This window comes from Pteropus alecto, unplaced genomic scaffold (genome assembly GCF_000325575.1).
Source record: "Pteropus alecto unplaced genomic scaffold, ASM32557v1 scaffold5, whole genome shotgun sequence".
NCBI classification, from domain to species: Eukaryota; Metazoa; Chordata; class Mammalia; order Chiroptera; family Pteropodidae; genus Pteropus; species Pteropus alecto.
Genome location: NW_006441953.1, coordinates 21114781 through 21131927, shown reverse-complemented (window position 1 = coordinate 21131927; position 17147 = coordinate 21114781). Strand labels below are relative to the sequence as shown.

General features: G+C 34.3%; 1 protein-coding gene and 1 pseudogene across 2 annotated transcripts in view; one reads left to right on the top strand and one right to left on the bottom strand.

Moving 5' to 3' along the window:
• Window positions 1-17147, bottom strand: part of KCNIP4 (potassium voltage-gated channel interacting protein 4) — a 950399-nt gene that overhangs the window by 787173 nt on the left and 146079 nt on the right. The gene's annotated exons all lie outside the window — the stretch shown is intronic.
• On the top strand, window positions 10270-10388 carry LOC112485751 (annotated as a pseudogene).

Below are 17147 nucleotides of genomic sequence, written 5' to 3'. Positions count from 1 at the left end.
ACACACAATAAAAAGGGAAAACAATGTGAAGTAAACTTTAGAATTTCCGAACCAGAAGAGACCAGAAAAACCATCCAGTGTAAACTTTTCATTTGACAGATTTTTAAAATGAAATCCTAAAATGTAACATCTTTTAACAAAGGCCACGTAGCATCATAGTAGCTAACACAGGGATACACTCAGATTTCTCAGCTCCCTGCCAAGGGTTCTTCAAAAATTCGGTTTTCTTTTGCTATTAATCTTGGTCCTTGTTGTCTTCCAGAGTAGGCCCCCATTTCTGTTGCTTAAATTAAATAATACAAGTGACATAAATAAAGGTCTTCCTATACGTTTTTTATGTAAATACATATAAAAAGAAGAAAATGGAGGAAAAGATAAAAATCTAAATACCAAATGTAATCAGTTTAAAAACAGGTTTAAAAGTCAAATGAAACATGTATTGATATCTTAGAAGGCACACGTAAGAATATTCATAAAAAGCAATTAAAGGACTATGAAAAGGAGAGAAAACATGTTGTGTTACTTGAAATCTGTGTTTTTATTTCTCCTTCTATGGCCCACTTGTAGGATTCTAAAAGAAAACCTCACACTATTGAGATAATTAAGATGATCACTTCAGAGGAAACGAGAGACAAAGGAATTAAAGCTCTCTAAATGAAATGGAACTACCTAATCATCCATTCCAGGCAATTAGGGGAGGAATTAAGAGTTAAATTCTATATTTAGTTACATGTTAGAAATGGAAAACTCCTGATTTAATCATTAAACCGAACCCAAACAAATCTCAGTCTCCTAAAAAGAATCTCTCAACCAAAATCTTTTAATTGTTGAAAAGCGTTACTGTATGGATTTAATACCATTGCTCTGGATTTGTGCTACATTAATGTTTGAGTAATTAAGAATTTGCTTTATCCTTACATGTCTTGCTTTTCACAGTATTTCTGATCAAATTAATGTAAGCTTTTACTGTATTACTTCTAATTTTTCTTTATTTAATGCTACTCATTCTTTTTAATTTTAATTTTGCAGATACTCTTTATTATATCAAAAAAGTGCTCTTCTATTATTACTTTGTTACATTGTCTTAAATTTTTATTTCATTGTGGTAAGAACATTTAACATGAGATCTACCCTCTTAACAGATTTTCAAGTATATAATACAGTATTTTTAACTACAGGCACAATTTTGTGCAGCAGATCTCTAGAACCTATTCATCTTCCATAATTAAAACTTTATACTCATTGATTATACCCATTTTCTCCTCTTTGTCTCTGAGTTTGACTATTTTTACACCTCATGTAAGAGGAATCATGAGATGACTGGCTTCTTTCACTTAGCATAATGTCCACCAGGATCAAGCATGTTGTTATATCCTTCAATATTCCCTTCTTTCTAAAGGTGAATAATATTCCATTATATGTATAAATCACATTTTCTTTATTCATTCATCTATCAATGAACATTTAGGTTGTTTCTACATCTTTGCTATTATGAATCGTGTCTCAATAAAGATGAGAGTGTTGTTATCTCTTCAAGAAATAAAACATCAACAGAATGAAAAGGCAACAAAAAAAAAGGAAAAATATTTGCAAACCATATATCCAATAAGAGGTTAATTTCTAAAATACATAAGGGACTCAGAACTTAACAGCAAAACAACAACCACCACCTAATAACCCAAGTAAAAAAAAGGGCTAAAGACTTGAATAGACATTTCTCTAAAGAAGACATAAGAATGAAGAACAGGTATATGAAAAAATGCTCAATGTGACTAAGCATCAGTGAAATGCAAATCAATACCATAAAGAGCTATCACCTCACATTTCTTAGGAAGGCTATTATCAAAAACCAAAAGACAACGTGTTAGCCAGAATGTGGAGAATTTGGAACCCTCATCCACTCATTCTTCGTGGCAAGTCAATGTCATGACACTTCTCTAAATATCAAGACCCATCTTTAGTTTGGCAATGTCCCTTGTCCTCCTCTTTTTCTCCTCGATTTCTAGTAGCATACATTGCCAAGGCCACTTAATTGAGATATTAATCTGTAGTCAACAGCATTAGATATGTGGACATGTATTATGATCCGTCCCTAAATAAACATGGAAGACTCAAAGGGTTTGGGGAATATAAATATTATGTTACCTTGGAGTTACTGAATAACATTATTTTAACAGGCACAGTACTTTGATCTGGCTTTTGTTAAAACCACAGTGAAATCATAGCCACGCATTTTAATGAGAAATGATTAAGGAGTGAAAGACTGTTGACCGAGGTACTTCAGATAACATGGAGCACTAGACTTCTTACCACGCATTGCTCAGAAAGGGAAGGAAAGTAAAAATATCTACAGTTATAAATCTTAAGTTAAACTTACTTGCATAAAAACTTAAATGTCTAAGTCTGTTTTCTAAACTGAGAAAAAAGCTTTCCTGTATTCAAAAGTTTGTTTAAACAGCTACCTTCCAAGAATTGTTGATGTATAATCCTAAAACCATGCAACTCTGTTATAGAAAAACATACTAAAATGAATGTTTGTTGTAAAGAAGTGTGTTAATCCTCTGTAAATTACATATTGTGTCTACCATAGAAGGATCAATTTTCTCAGCAGTTTGTTTTAACTGCTCTTTGATAATAATCATAATATAATTAATATACAATATATGTAAAATGTACATTTTCTTAGTATTTTGGATACTTACATTAAGAAATAAAAGAGAATAAGAAACTTGTCAAAGAAAACAACACTAATAAGTAGAAGAACAAAGATTTGAACCCACATTAGTCTGGATAAACTGGGGATTTTGAACAATATACTACTTCTTTCCCAGGTTTGCAATATATATATTTCCACTTGCTCTTGACGCCACAAAATGGTAATGCACTCTAAAGTTTATTTTAAATATACATTATAATAAGAAAGTAAACATAAATTCTAAAAGCTATATTTGAAGTTTGAAAATCGAATTGATGTTTCCAAAAAAGCTATTTTTCAAGCTTGCAGCTCTTAGATTGCTTCATTTCGATTTTTCTCAAAGCAATTTAGGCAGAATTATTTACAAACTAGCTGCAAAATGACTGTTTCTTAAGCAGTATCACCGAAATTTATATGAAAATATTTGCTTGCCAAAGACATATATGATAGTTTATAATTGTTTCAAATGGATTTCTATGTCATAAAAAACTATTGTTTTCATGAAATAAATGAATTACATCTGCATAGAAAACTCCCAATGCTACTCATATCATTAGAGTCTGGGGGAAAAAAATTACACTTGTTAAAATACAGTGGCATCCCAATTTTTTCCTGTTTGTCATGAATAGCTCATTTAAAGTAGATCCTTTATATCAAAGCCAACTTTCTGTTTCTCTCTTTATGACAAAGGAGGAAAAAATGAATAAACAAAATGCTCAAACAAAAGTATCCAATGGTTGATTCATAGAAAAACAAAAACGGTATCTACAAGGAAGCAGGGATTTCTGATTTAATTTGCTTTCATATTCATTCAATCATTAACGCAAATGGTTTTAATCTCTGCATATGAGCTTAGCCATAAAGTGTTTCAAAAATATGGATGACACTGCATACACTCAAATAACCACAGTCAAGCAAATTTTCAAATACTCAAGCCCATGTATGTATGTTATTATATATTCTGCATATTATATATAACATACATATACATATATGCAACATATGTACATATATACACTCATATACATACACAAATATTTACACATACAGTGCTTTTTAATAATTACACATGTGTATACATACATACTAAGCAAGTATACAAATTCATTATATTCTATAAAAGACATGCTTGAGTTACTTGAAGCAAAGCAGTATTTTCATAGACCTACCATTCTTCCTTCTCTTTCCTTCCTTTTCTACCATCTTCCTTCTAGTTTCTTTCAAGTTCTTCCATTTTCTTACCACAAAAAATTATTGACATATCACATATGCTAGAAACTGGTAAGTATGAAAAGTTCAATGGTGAAGAATTATAGAAGGACCCTACTTGCACGGCACTTTAATTATACTGAATGTATCCATTAAAAGATGAAAATCATAGAATTTTAAATTAGAGAGAACTTCATTCAAATCATGATGATATAACTTACGGATCTTTGCGAAATTATTTAACCTTGCTTTGGCTTTCATTTTCTCAAAAGGAAAACAGCAATAATTCTAGTCTCATCGTATATCTCAGGGACTAAATAAAACAACAAGTGAAAAGAGTTGACTGGAAACTCTGACATATAGTAGATGCTCAATAAATGCTACGTTACTGCTCTCCCCAAATACATTTAAATAGCCATTTGCTATTAAATTCTAGTTTCACTGTTGCAGGTTTGCAGATATTCAAGAAATGAAAGTATGCCCAGTTTCTATGCTGTTCTCAAATAAATATTTTATTCAAACACTGGTTGAAAAATGTGTTGACTATTACCAAAAAGACAGAGAGGGAATCTGAGAGGAAATGACACAGGGAGACAGTGTGCAAAAATAAATGAACCCACGTGGGTATCGATATGGCAGGTCGAAAAGTGACTGGCATATCCTTTCTTGCTCACAAAATTGATATCATTTTGTAATGCTGGCGTGTTAACATTTCTATTTCCAGTTTTATTTTCTCCACTTTCATACAAGAGGTGCTTTAATTCACTCAGAAGTCAGCTAGGGCAAGTAGGCCTCCAGCCATGGTGGGCAATATTCTATGTTTCCATGAAATAAGTTACTGCATAAAAAGATAGATCAGCTGGAGAGGAAATAGGACTTCCAGGTACTCAGAATGGTGGAAACAAGTAACAGAATGGATGTTCTCACCATCGAGTATTTGAGAATCCAAGGCTTGTCCTGCTTCTATGACATCTGTTGAGGAATCCCTCATTTCAGGGACAGGTTGGATCACAGCGAAATTTAAAAACAGTGGATTATGGCGGAGTCCAAAATTCTTTAGACTTAAGCCTCTCCACCACTTGCTACAAAATTCCATAAACTCTGACTGAACTCAGATTATCATCCAATGGTTATAATTTTAAATAGACAGTTTTATGAAAACAATAAAATAGATTGGGTCAGAGGTATGCTTAGAAGAAAAGCTCTTTCAAATCTCTAGGAGTTAAAATGTAAAATTGACTCCTAATTAAAAGGCACTTTAGAGAAAACTAATGCTTCTTCTCCATAGATAAGATACTGAAGTGCAATACTGAAATAGCATTATTGTGCCTAATAAGAAAAGATTTAAAAGGCAGATTTCTTTGCTGGTTATGCAAAATATGACATTTTCAATGTGTTTTCATTGTCCAATCAAGTATTGTACAGGAGAAGGTGCCAGGATGAGGAAGCCCATAACTGGGAGAGTCCTCCATTGCAGATGAATGTTCCAAACAGTCAGGTCCCTGAGCACTGAAAACAAGCAATTCGTTACATTCACACTGATTCCATGTTTATTCAGCAACCATCTTGATTATGATTTGGTTGCCTATGTGGATTTTCAACCGAGAGCAAAGGAATCAGGTTGACAGAAACCTGAGATCCATCCAACAATTATGTTTCTCCCTGTAAAATAGAAAGCTGATATTCTTCTTCATCTTCCTCATGCTCTTGTGAGTCTTCCAAATATGAATCAGCATCTCCAAGTCCATTTACCTACAACACTAAAAAGATGGTACTACTGAGGCATAAAAGAGGTAGGGCCAGACCCACATACTTTTTTTGCCAAGTGAATGGTGGGTACACACAAGTCAGCTCCCAAAGCATTGAGGGTGACACAAAGGAGGAACATTCGACTTGATCCCTCCCCTCAAAGATTTTCAAACCAGATGAGGAGGCAAAAAACTTGAAGGCAGATTGCGTTCTAACAGAATAGTGAGATTCACAAATTATATAACTATATTAAGATGATAAACACATACCAACAGCAAAAGATTAGGATATATTTGGGTAATGGGATATGGATGTATCTTTAGTCTATTTATATTTTGTGTAATAAACATGTATTTGCTTTTAAAATAAAAACATTTAAAGTGCTTTCTGTAGATACCATGGGTTACCTCAGGCTGGGGCAAAAAGGGAAGGTCTACCTTAGGATATACTTTGAGCCTACGGTCACATAATCAGTAGTCACCAATTAATATCAATGTCACCTCAATAATTTTTAATAATACAAATACTTATATTAGTCTCCTATTGCTACTGTAACAAATTACTACAAACTTAGTGACTTAAAACAGCCCAAATTGTTAACTCACGGTCCTGAGGTCAGAAGTCAAAATGGATCTCTTTGGGATAAAATCAAGGTGTGGGGTTCCTTCTGGCAACTCTAAGAAAGAAGCCCCGTTTCCTTGCCTTTTCTAGCCTCCTTGTAGAAGCCTCCTGCATTCCTGGTCCTCCTTTGCTCATAGTCCCTTTTCATCCTCAAAACTGAGAATAGTTGCTTGAATCTTTCTCATTCTACATCAATGGGACCCTGACTCTCCTTCGTCCCTCCTTCAGTAAAGAAATCTTGTAATTACATTGGACATACCCAGGTAATCAAGGAAAATACTCCCATCTCAGGATCTTTAACTTAATCATACCTTCAAAGTTTCTTTCACCATGCCAGGTAACGAATTCATGAGGTCTGGGCATTAGGATGCGGATGTCTTTGGTGGGGGTGATTATTTTGCCTACCATAATAATATCAAGAAATAACCACATTCCTTGGCACAACTCCTTGTTGGAGGGGATGCACACTTCCCCTTTTTCTCCCCATCTCTCTTTTTAAAAAATATTATATTCAATCTGAATGTTCTAAGAAAATCAGCCATGTCAAATATTTACTTTACCACCAAGATGATGAGAGACCAGAAGCAGAAGTTATTCTGTGCAAAAGGCAGAGTATTCTTCTTGGTTATGGCAACATCCTTGGTGAGAAATTATGCCCTTCATCCACAGCTAATGGAATGCGGAGAGCGTGAGGGGGTACAGTCATTGGAACTGATATTGCATGTTATGTTTTGTCTGATTTCCCCAGTGATTGAACTTGACTGGAGTTCTACTGGAAATGAATCCAAGGGAACAGAAAATCTAGATGACAACCAAATATGGCAGAAGAATTCTATTAGTCAACCATCAACCTCAATTGCAGTTAATGAGACACCACTGTAACCTCGAATGATATGAGTTTAGGGGCTAAATTAAATAATAAATGTTTTGCAGGCCTATTCATATTAAAGTTGATGGTACACCTAGTGGTGGCCACGATCTGCAAAGTTAAGACTTAGTTTTTGCCCATGATTGACTGGCCCTCTGCGAACCTTGAGAACACTTGCTCACCTTCTCAAACCTAGCAAGGTCACTTCCCTAATGAAATCTTTTCTCACTGTGCTCCCCATCTTCATTCTCAAATAGCACCACCCTTGCTTGCTTTGGGGTTCCTCTGGAAGTACTTTGAGAGCTTCCATGACTTCCTTTTATGTATACCTGCTTTCCCACACTTACCCACCAACACTTCAAGATGAGCATCTGCTTGATTTATTTTCACTTATCTTAAAGATATCAGTGATGCCCAGAGTTGGCTCACAGTCTGATATGGTTATGCCCCTTGCAAAAATACCAGAACACTTCAACGAACAGCTGCTTCCCTGAGCCTTCCCGTGGGACCCTCAGTACAGCAACTTATGGGGCAGCAGGGAGCCTCTGAGACCTTGCTGCAGAGCAGCAACCCATTCTACTGGTCAGGGGCTGTGCTGTACAAACCAAATGCATTCTAAACTTTGGAATAGCGCCTGGCTTATAATGGGTGCTCAGTAAATATTTGATGAATGAATAAATCTTATCAATATATCTTATATGTCAGTAAACCCTGCTAATATAATATTTTAAAAATAAAGGTAAGACAAGTATTTGCAAGGATTTGGAGAAAAGGGAACATGTATACACTGTTGGTGAAATTGTAATCTGGTACAAACACTATGGAAAACAGTATGGAGTTTCCTCAAAAAATTAAAAGTAGGACTATCATATGACCCAGAAATTGTACTTCCGGGTATATAATCAAAGAAAATGAAACCAGGTTATCAAAGAAATATACACACTCCTGTGTTTATTGCAATATTTTTCCCAATGGCCAAGATACGGAAACAACATGACCATCGATGGATGAATAGAAAAAGAAGACAAGGGGTGTGTGTGTGTGTGTGTCTGTGTGTGCGCGCACGCACACGTGTGTGCACAAACAATGGAATACTATGCAGCCATGAGAAAAAAAAAGAGAGAAAGTCCACCATTTGCAACAATAGGAATGATATTATGTTAAGTGAGATAAGTCAAACAAAGAAAGAAGAATACTGTATGATATCTTTTATGTGTGGAATCTAAAAAAGTCAAACTCATAGAAACAAAGACTAGAATGGTGGTTACCAGGGCCTGAGAGCTAGGGAAATGGAAGAGAAGTTATTTAAGGGTGTAAACTTGCAAACAGCAGATAAATCAGTCCTGGTGACCTAATTCAGGGTTCGGTAATTACGGACAACAAAACTATACTATAAACATTAAACCTGCTACGAGACTATCTTAGTTGTTTTCCAATACTAAAAGAAATGACAATTATATGATTTGATAGAAGTATAGCCAAGGTTATAACAACAATGACATTACAATATAAATGTATTAAATATGCTGATATTGTACACCTTTAATTTACATAATGTTATATGTAAAATATATCTCAATTAAAAAAGTAAAGGAAATAATTCACTTCTTCAGAGAAGGCTGTTCAAATCTTTATTTAAAGTAATTGTGGAGATGACATTTTTTACTATTTAGCACTGATATAAGAGACATTCCAGAATAGTAAGATAATTTTTTTCTCACAAGCGAAAAGTTTTATATTTTGATCTGGATACCACCAAAGAAATGACAAAGAGCCTTTTACAGATAGATGGTAGTTTTAACAGACCTGAAAGCAAAACTAAATAAAAGACACATAGAGCTGTAGTAAAGAGATATTTCTAAATAAATTCTACAAAGATCCTCAAAGAAAGTAAAGTAAAAACTTTGGACAATGCGATCCATAAAAAAAGACTTTAAATTATTTCTTAGCACAAGAATCACAAGTGAAAACAAAGAAATACAGGGGGGAATGTTTCTTTCATCTTGCAAGACGATGTGTCCTTCACTTTACATTAGATTCCTGTAGAATTTCAAAGATATTTAAAGATTTCGGAGAGCTGTAGCTATTATCTACCTTTAGGTTCTTTGTCTTTATAACTGTCGATATTAATAAAATTGAAGATTTATAAAATGAGGTTATTGTTCCATTTTGATAATGCACGTTTCCAAAATGAAGTAATAGCCACTGAAAATAACTCATTTTAAATGGGTCACTGCAAATAAGATGATTGGGTATTACTGGTCAGGACATAAAAATCTTAAATTAAGGAAAGCTTTGCTCTGTAAATTTGAAGTTCACCTACTTTTGTGAGTCTGCATCCTCAAACACGGAGAATAATTACATTATACAGGCTAACATCAAACCTCAGAAAAACTAACAAAAAACAGAACTGACAATGTGTCAAATCTCTTAAGGGAGAAGGACTTTCTAAGCTTTGAAGTACTAGGGAAAAAAAGCAAAAAGGCGAAGATGAATAATTAGGGAAAAATAGTAAATATACATATATATGTAAGCTAAAAAATTAAGAAAAGATGAAAAAGACAAATAATCACTTTGCAACAAATGCAAAAAGGAAACAGTAAGTGTGTTTAACAAAAAGACCTTGTACAAATTACTAAGAAAAGCTCTAAGGCCCTAATAAATAAATTGGTAAGTAACATTGTATTACTTTGCTAGAGCTGCCATAACAAAACACATAGATTGAGTGGCTTAAACAACAGAAACTTATTTTCTCACAGTTTGGGGGGCTAGAAGTCCAAGATCAAGGTGTCAGCAGGTATGGTTTCTTCTGAAGCCTCTCTCCTTTGCTTGAAGGTGGCCCCCTTATCACTATGTCCTCACAAGGTTGTCTCTTGGTCTTTGTGTTGTCTGTATCCTGATCTCCTCTTCTTATAATGGATTAGGGCCCACCTGAATGACCTCATTTAATTTTAACACCTCCTTAAAGGCCCTGTCTCCAAATAGTCATATTCTGACATATAAGAAATTTAATGGAACAGTATTAGTCCATAACGGACATATGCAATTCAAAAAATATATTGCCTAAAAAATACATTAAAATGTTATCTTTGTATATAAGTAAAAGATAATTAAAAGTAAAATATGAGTCTATGGCCATGCCACCCTGAACAGGCCTGATCCCGTCTGATCTTGGAAGCTAAGCAGGGTTGGGCCTGGTTCGTACTTGGATGGGAGACCACCTAGGAAGACCAGGTGCTATAGGAGTAAAAAATGAAAAATAAGGGATTGTAAACTGACAAGGTCCTTGCAATCTGTGAGGTCAACCAAGGGTTGCCTTGCCTAAAAAAAAAAGTAAAATATAATTCTATTTTTTTTGTTGTTTATAAAACTATTAACAATTGAAAAAACATCTTTACGCTGATAAGGATTCAATTCCATGAGTGAACTGAATTCTACTGATAAGAATATAAACCGGCAAATCATTTTGGAAAGTAAACTAGCAATATAGATCAGGATTATAAAAAATATTAAACTCTCAATATAGATTAATATAATCAAGAAAAACATAATAAAAATATATCTAGAGATCAGGAATTTACTTCTGGGGAGATATCTTTACTAAAATATTATGCATTTGAGTATTATTTATAATAACAAATATATCAGAAAGAGTTTAAATGCCCAAATGGGGAAACTCTAATGTAAATTGTACCTTGAAGAGCTGTTATGCAGTCACCAAAATAATATTTATAAAGATCACAAAAAAAATAAAAATATCTACAATTTTATTTTTAAAAAATAAGGCAGGATGCAAAGCTATATGTTAAAAAGATATATATTAGAAAAGAAGGCAAGGATAAAGCTATAGTCATTACTTTAGGATAATAGTAATGAAGGTTTGTTTGTTTTAGTATTACATATATTTTCACTTTCCAAAAAGCAGCAGACAGGAATTTTATATTATATATACTAATTGTATTATTTATATATATACTATATATGTTTTATATAAAACAATTATTTCTATATGACACAGCATGTATAACTTTATATTTCATATATACTAATTATATTAATAATACATATACTAATACATATACTATGAGTTTTATATAGAACAATTACTTTGAGTTAAGTAACTATGGATAGAAATTGCAAAGTTTAGTTTCAATTCTATTAAGCTTAGGTTAACGTGTCAGCTTCTACTTAAATGCTTTGCTTTCATCCTGCCATTACCAACTATTATGTTGATATGAGCGATACCTTCACTCAAGATCCATTGCCAATCACACCTTCATTCTACTCAAGTCACTGCAGACAAAATAAAAATGTAAGGAGATCACTCTATGAAATTTCTAGGGATCACTCTGATCACTCTATGAAATTCCCAGGGATCACTCTATAGGATTCCTCTCATAAGGATTTGAAAATCATTGATTGAACAGTTTGCCTTCCAGGGAGCCCTGATGAAATCACTCCCTATTTTAGTTTGTCAATCTACAACTATCCATTGTATAGGCCTGAAGGTCAGAGCCATATTTCACTTCTGTAGACATCTTGATAACAGGAAACACTTGATGTCTGCTGTCTTTCTCTATGACTGTGAGAGAAATAGAGGGCAAGTTACGGCAAGTTCCAACGTACGAGTAACAACTCTTTATAAGTGCAGACTATAGAATACAACACCATCCAAATTGGTGAAATAGTATATTTTACTCTTTGGAGAAATACAGAGATTCAAAATCGCATAGCCCTGGAGTTCATTAAGAGCCTCAAATTGTAAACCTTGAGCATTAAGTTGCCCATTAAAATATCAGGACTCAAACCATATTCATTAATTCAATAGTAATGTTAACCAGCTATCTAAATCTCCCACTAGAATAGAAATAAGAAACATAGCTATAATATGTTGAATAGTGATCCCCCAAAATACATGTCCAACTGGAACCTGAGAAAATTATCTTTTTGGGAAATAGAGTCATATCAGATGTAATTGAGTGAGGGTCAAAGTGAGATCATAGTGGATTAGAGCAGACCCTAAATCCCATAAGACTGTCCATGTAAGAGACAGAAAAGGACATACAGACATGCAAGGAAGAAGCCACGTGGAGACAGAGGCAGAGATTCGAGTTACGCTGCCACAAATCAAGGAATACCAGGAGACCTCAGAAGCTAGAAGAGGCAAGAAAAATATTCTCCCTTAGAGACTCCCAAGGAACCCTCACCCTGCCGACACCTTGATTTTGAACTTCTAGACTACAGAACTGAAAGAGAATAGTTTCTAAGTCACCTACTTGTTATGGAAGCCCTATGAAACGACAGTAGTTTACAGAGGGAAGAATGCCACATTTCACAAAAACTTTCTCTTTAAACATTGGAGGTAGAATGGGACAGTGGAAAGAGCACAGAAAGATGTGGAGTCGAGGGGAACTGGTTCCACCCTGTCACTCTCTGCGGGCAATCAATCCAGTTAGCACCTCAAAATATCCATTTGACCAGCTCTAGAAGAGAGACGTGATAATAGTATCAATCACTCAGGATTACTGACATTTGGTGAAATTATGTATGTAATAAGCATTTGAAAAGCTATGAAGTGGACAGAAATTCTGATTTGTTATCATTGTCAATGGTTCAGAGTACATGCCAACTTTGCAGTAGATATTTGTTTATGAAACATGAAAATTAAAAATATGAAAGAAATGCACACAAGTACATTGTTTGGTTTGCTTTTTAGTTCATTCTCTATTACAGAATTTTTTTTTTTACCTAAAGAGTGGGTTTATATACTGAAGACTGACTTTGGACCCTGATATGAATCATTTATCACATAGACAGATAAATTATTAGGGCTGTTTCAGAAGGGGAGTAACCAGGGCTCCGTGATTTTTAGAGCTGTTGTACTGTCATTAATAATAGTTTGTTGTTCTTTTAGTCACCTGAACTGGGATAAAAAATAAATAAACAGATGACCCTGATCGTGGTAAGACAGTTTTAGTGCTGCTGATTGAAAAATATCAAAAGTTAGGGTCAAAGAAGCAGCCATTAATGTACAGATCCTAGGTTTTTATAACATTCTCCTTATTTTAGAAGACCAGCAGGTGGATGGTATCGAAGGCATAAAAACCAATTGCAATTATTTCGCTAATAATTAGAATTCAATATTGCTTTTAAAAAATTCAAGACTGCCAAAACTACTAGAATAAATTACTTAGTTCTTAAAGTTGCAGCTTAGGTGTAGCATTCAGAAGATTGAATTTATAACTCTCGATTGTAAATCTCTTTATGCAATAAAAATATTATAGAGGCAAATTATTTTAAACACCGTCTCTCAGAATTGACGTCATCCAAACATGTTTTCAAAATTAAATGGAAGATAGGATCAAGGCTCCTGGTGTTCCTATTTTTGTTCCTATCAGAGCAGAAAGCAAGACTCTCCTCTGTGCTCATTCTCAATGGAAAATTGATGGTGAACCTAATTGATGATGGGGAATCAATGGTATTCCTGTTCAAACAATGAGGCAGAAAACAATTTTTCCAAAGTCTGACTCCTCAAGGAGCGTTTTGTCAAGATTGGATCATTATCTCCAGTAATCACTGCTGCCTGTCAGTGGAAGTCCACGTGGATAGCTGTCATCGCTCTCCAGGTCTCTCTGAGGTTCAAATTAGCAAGTGCTAATTTCTCATTGTTCCTTATCACCCTCTCCCCACTCCACACCACTCCCAGTAATTAGGATGGAAAAGAACTTGACCATCCACAGCATTTTTTTCTCCATCCCCAACCATTAGTTCAGATCTCCACCCACTCTTGGGTAGGTCATTGCCATATTCACCCATGAAGGCCTTCATCGTTTGCCTCTCGTTTACCTCGGCATCCACATCTCCCACTTTGGCTTCCTCACCTGCCGTGCTCTCACAGTGAGGGCCTGGGGCCTCTCTCACCTTGCTGAACCTTTGATTAGAGAGAATACAAGCGCATGCCTGCTTGGAGCATGCATAGCCAAGACCCTTTCCGAACGCCCTCCCTGCTGAATTTCCTGTTCTTCTCTTTTGCTCTGTTTGTACTCCTCATCATTTCATGTTTCATACTTAGAGTCTAAGTTCCCTGAGGCTGAGAGTGTATCTTCCTCACTGATACCCCATCTAAGTATGAAACCAGTACAAAGTGTCTGATAGTTTTTAATAAGATAATGAAATTAAAACCCACGTTCATTTCCTATTCCATACGATTCAACAAGTTAACTTCTCCATGCTCTTTGTTTATTGGGTATAAATTGTTTGAAACAGAATTAAGGATTAAATCATACAGTATGTGGATACATTTCAGAAACTCCAAAGTATCTTATAAATAAAAGAATTATGATCATTATCTTCATTCAAAGAAATTCTATAGACTAATCATTCTACACTCAACTTATTCATATTAAATAAAAGTAGACACAGAAATCAACTTACAAGATGTGCTCATCTAATCTTGCAAACCTGCAAGGTTTGAGATTGAGTCAAAAACATGGTTGTTCTAAATAGACTAATTATTTACTGCTCTTTCAAAGTATATTTTCTAAATGTCCAACACTGATTTGTAGTTGAAACTGTGGGCTCTATTGCAGAGGATATAGAAGACAGACGCTGATGTTAGAACTCCTTTCTCCTATATGGCCTTAAACAAGTTTTCTCTGGCCTCAAATGTACTTCTCCATTGGGCAAGTAGACTTAATTAAGTGGAGTCACATCACATCCGAGTTACATAAAACTTCAGTCCGCTATTGTAGACCAAGAAAACCTCTTTGTAGGAAGCAGAGGGTCTCATCATCTACTATTTACTTTGGTAAATCACAGAGAGCACTTTTTTGGATGGCATTTCTAGAAACCCTACTAGATTTCATTTTCCACATCTCTGCTGCTGCCAAGTTGATAACCCAGGCCTTGCGAAATGAACAGAAAGAAAGACGGAGGGGATGTGAGTGAAAAAACCAGGAGGAAGCCCTTAGCCAAATCCAGGTGCAACACATTATATAGGACAGAAGTCCGGTTTCTCAGCTCGACGGCCTGAATAAAAAAGAAGGGAGCACTGGTGTCTTACATTAAAAGAGACTTGGAAAACACAGCAGCCAAATGCAGTAAAAGAGACTTTGGACTCTGATGGAACAAACACATTATAAAAATAATTCTTGAGACAATTAAGGAAATATGAATATGGAAATATGGACTTTTTAAAAGATTAAAAATTCTTTAATTTTTTAAAGAATTATTGTGTTAAATGTTCTAATAGCAAGAGGTTTATGTAGAAATTGGAGATGCATACATAAAAATTCGCAGGAGATAAGCCTTATATCTAGCATTTATTTGTAAATATCTGCTGCAAATAAATTAATAGATGATACAAGACTGGTAAAGTGTTGATAATATTGACGTTTGATAAAGGGTACACAAGATTTATCATGCTCTTCACTTTCTTTTGTTTATCTTTCAAACTTTCATGATTAAAAAGTTTCAAGAAAAATAAATGAGGAAAATAAAACTGTCATTATTTGCAGAGGACATGATTCTATATAAAGAGAACTCTAAAGATCTCACCAAAAAAAACTATTAGAATTCATAAATAAATTCAGTAAGCTAGCAGGATACAAAATTATTCAGAAATTGGTTGCATTTTTATACGTCAATAATGATCTATAAGAAAGAAAATTAAGAAAACAATCCCATTTACAATTGCAGCCAAAAAAATATCTAGAAATACATTTAACTAAGGAAGTAACAGGCCTGTACTTGAAAAATTATAAGACATTGAAGAAATAAATTGAAGAAAATACAAATAAATGGAAGCATATACTGTGCTCATGGACAGGAAGAATTAATATCATTAAAATGTTCATACCACCCAAAGCAATGTTAGTACTATTTTTTCTAATATGTCTCCTCAAACAAGGAAAATAAAAGGAAAAATTTAAAACTTTTTGCACAGCAAAGGAAACCACCAACAAAACAAAAAGGCAACCAACTAAATTGGAGAAGATATTTGCCAATTTATAAAGAACTCATAGAACTTAACACCAAAAAAATAAACAATCCAATTAAAAATAGGCAGAGGACCTGAATAGACATTTCTCCAAAGAGGACATACGGATGGCAAATAGACATATGGAAGATGTTCAATATCATTAAACCTCAGAGAAATGCAAATTAAAACCACAATAAGATATCACTTCACATCTGTCAGAATGGCTAGCATCAATAAAGCAACAAACGACAAGTACTGGTGAGGATGCAGAGAGAGGAAACTTTGTGCGCTGTTGGTGGGATTAAAAATTGGTACAGCCATTATGGAAAACAGTATGAAGTTTCATCAAAAACTTAAAAACAGAACTACCTTATGACATAGCAATTGCACTTCTGGGTCTTTACCCAAAGAAATCCAAAACACTAATTTGAAAGGGTACATGCACCCCTATATTTATTGCAGCATAATTACAATAGCCAAGACATACAAGTAACCTAAATGTCCATCAAAAAAATGACTGGATAAAGAAGATATGGTATATTTATGTGATGGAATATTACTCAGCCATAAAAAAGAATTAAATTTTACCATTTGTGATAACATAAATGGACTAAGAGGGGATTATTCTATGTGAAATAAATCAGACAGAGAAGGACAAATACCATAGATTTCACTCATATGCAGAATCTAAAGAACAAAATAAATGACAAACAGAACAGAAACAGACTCATAGATGCAGAGAATAAACTAATTTTTGTCAGATGGAAGGGAAATTGGGGAAGGGGGCTGTATGAAAAAGGCAAAGAGATTAAGAAGTACAAATTGGTAGTTACAAAATAGTCATGAGGATGTGACATACAGCATAAGAAATATAGTCAATAATATTGTATATTATAACTATGTATAGTGCCAGGTGGGTACTAGACTTGTCAGGAGGATTGCTTTGCAAATTATGCAAATATCTAACCACTACACTGTACACCTGCAACTAACATAAAATAATGTTGAATGTCAACTGTAGTTGA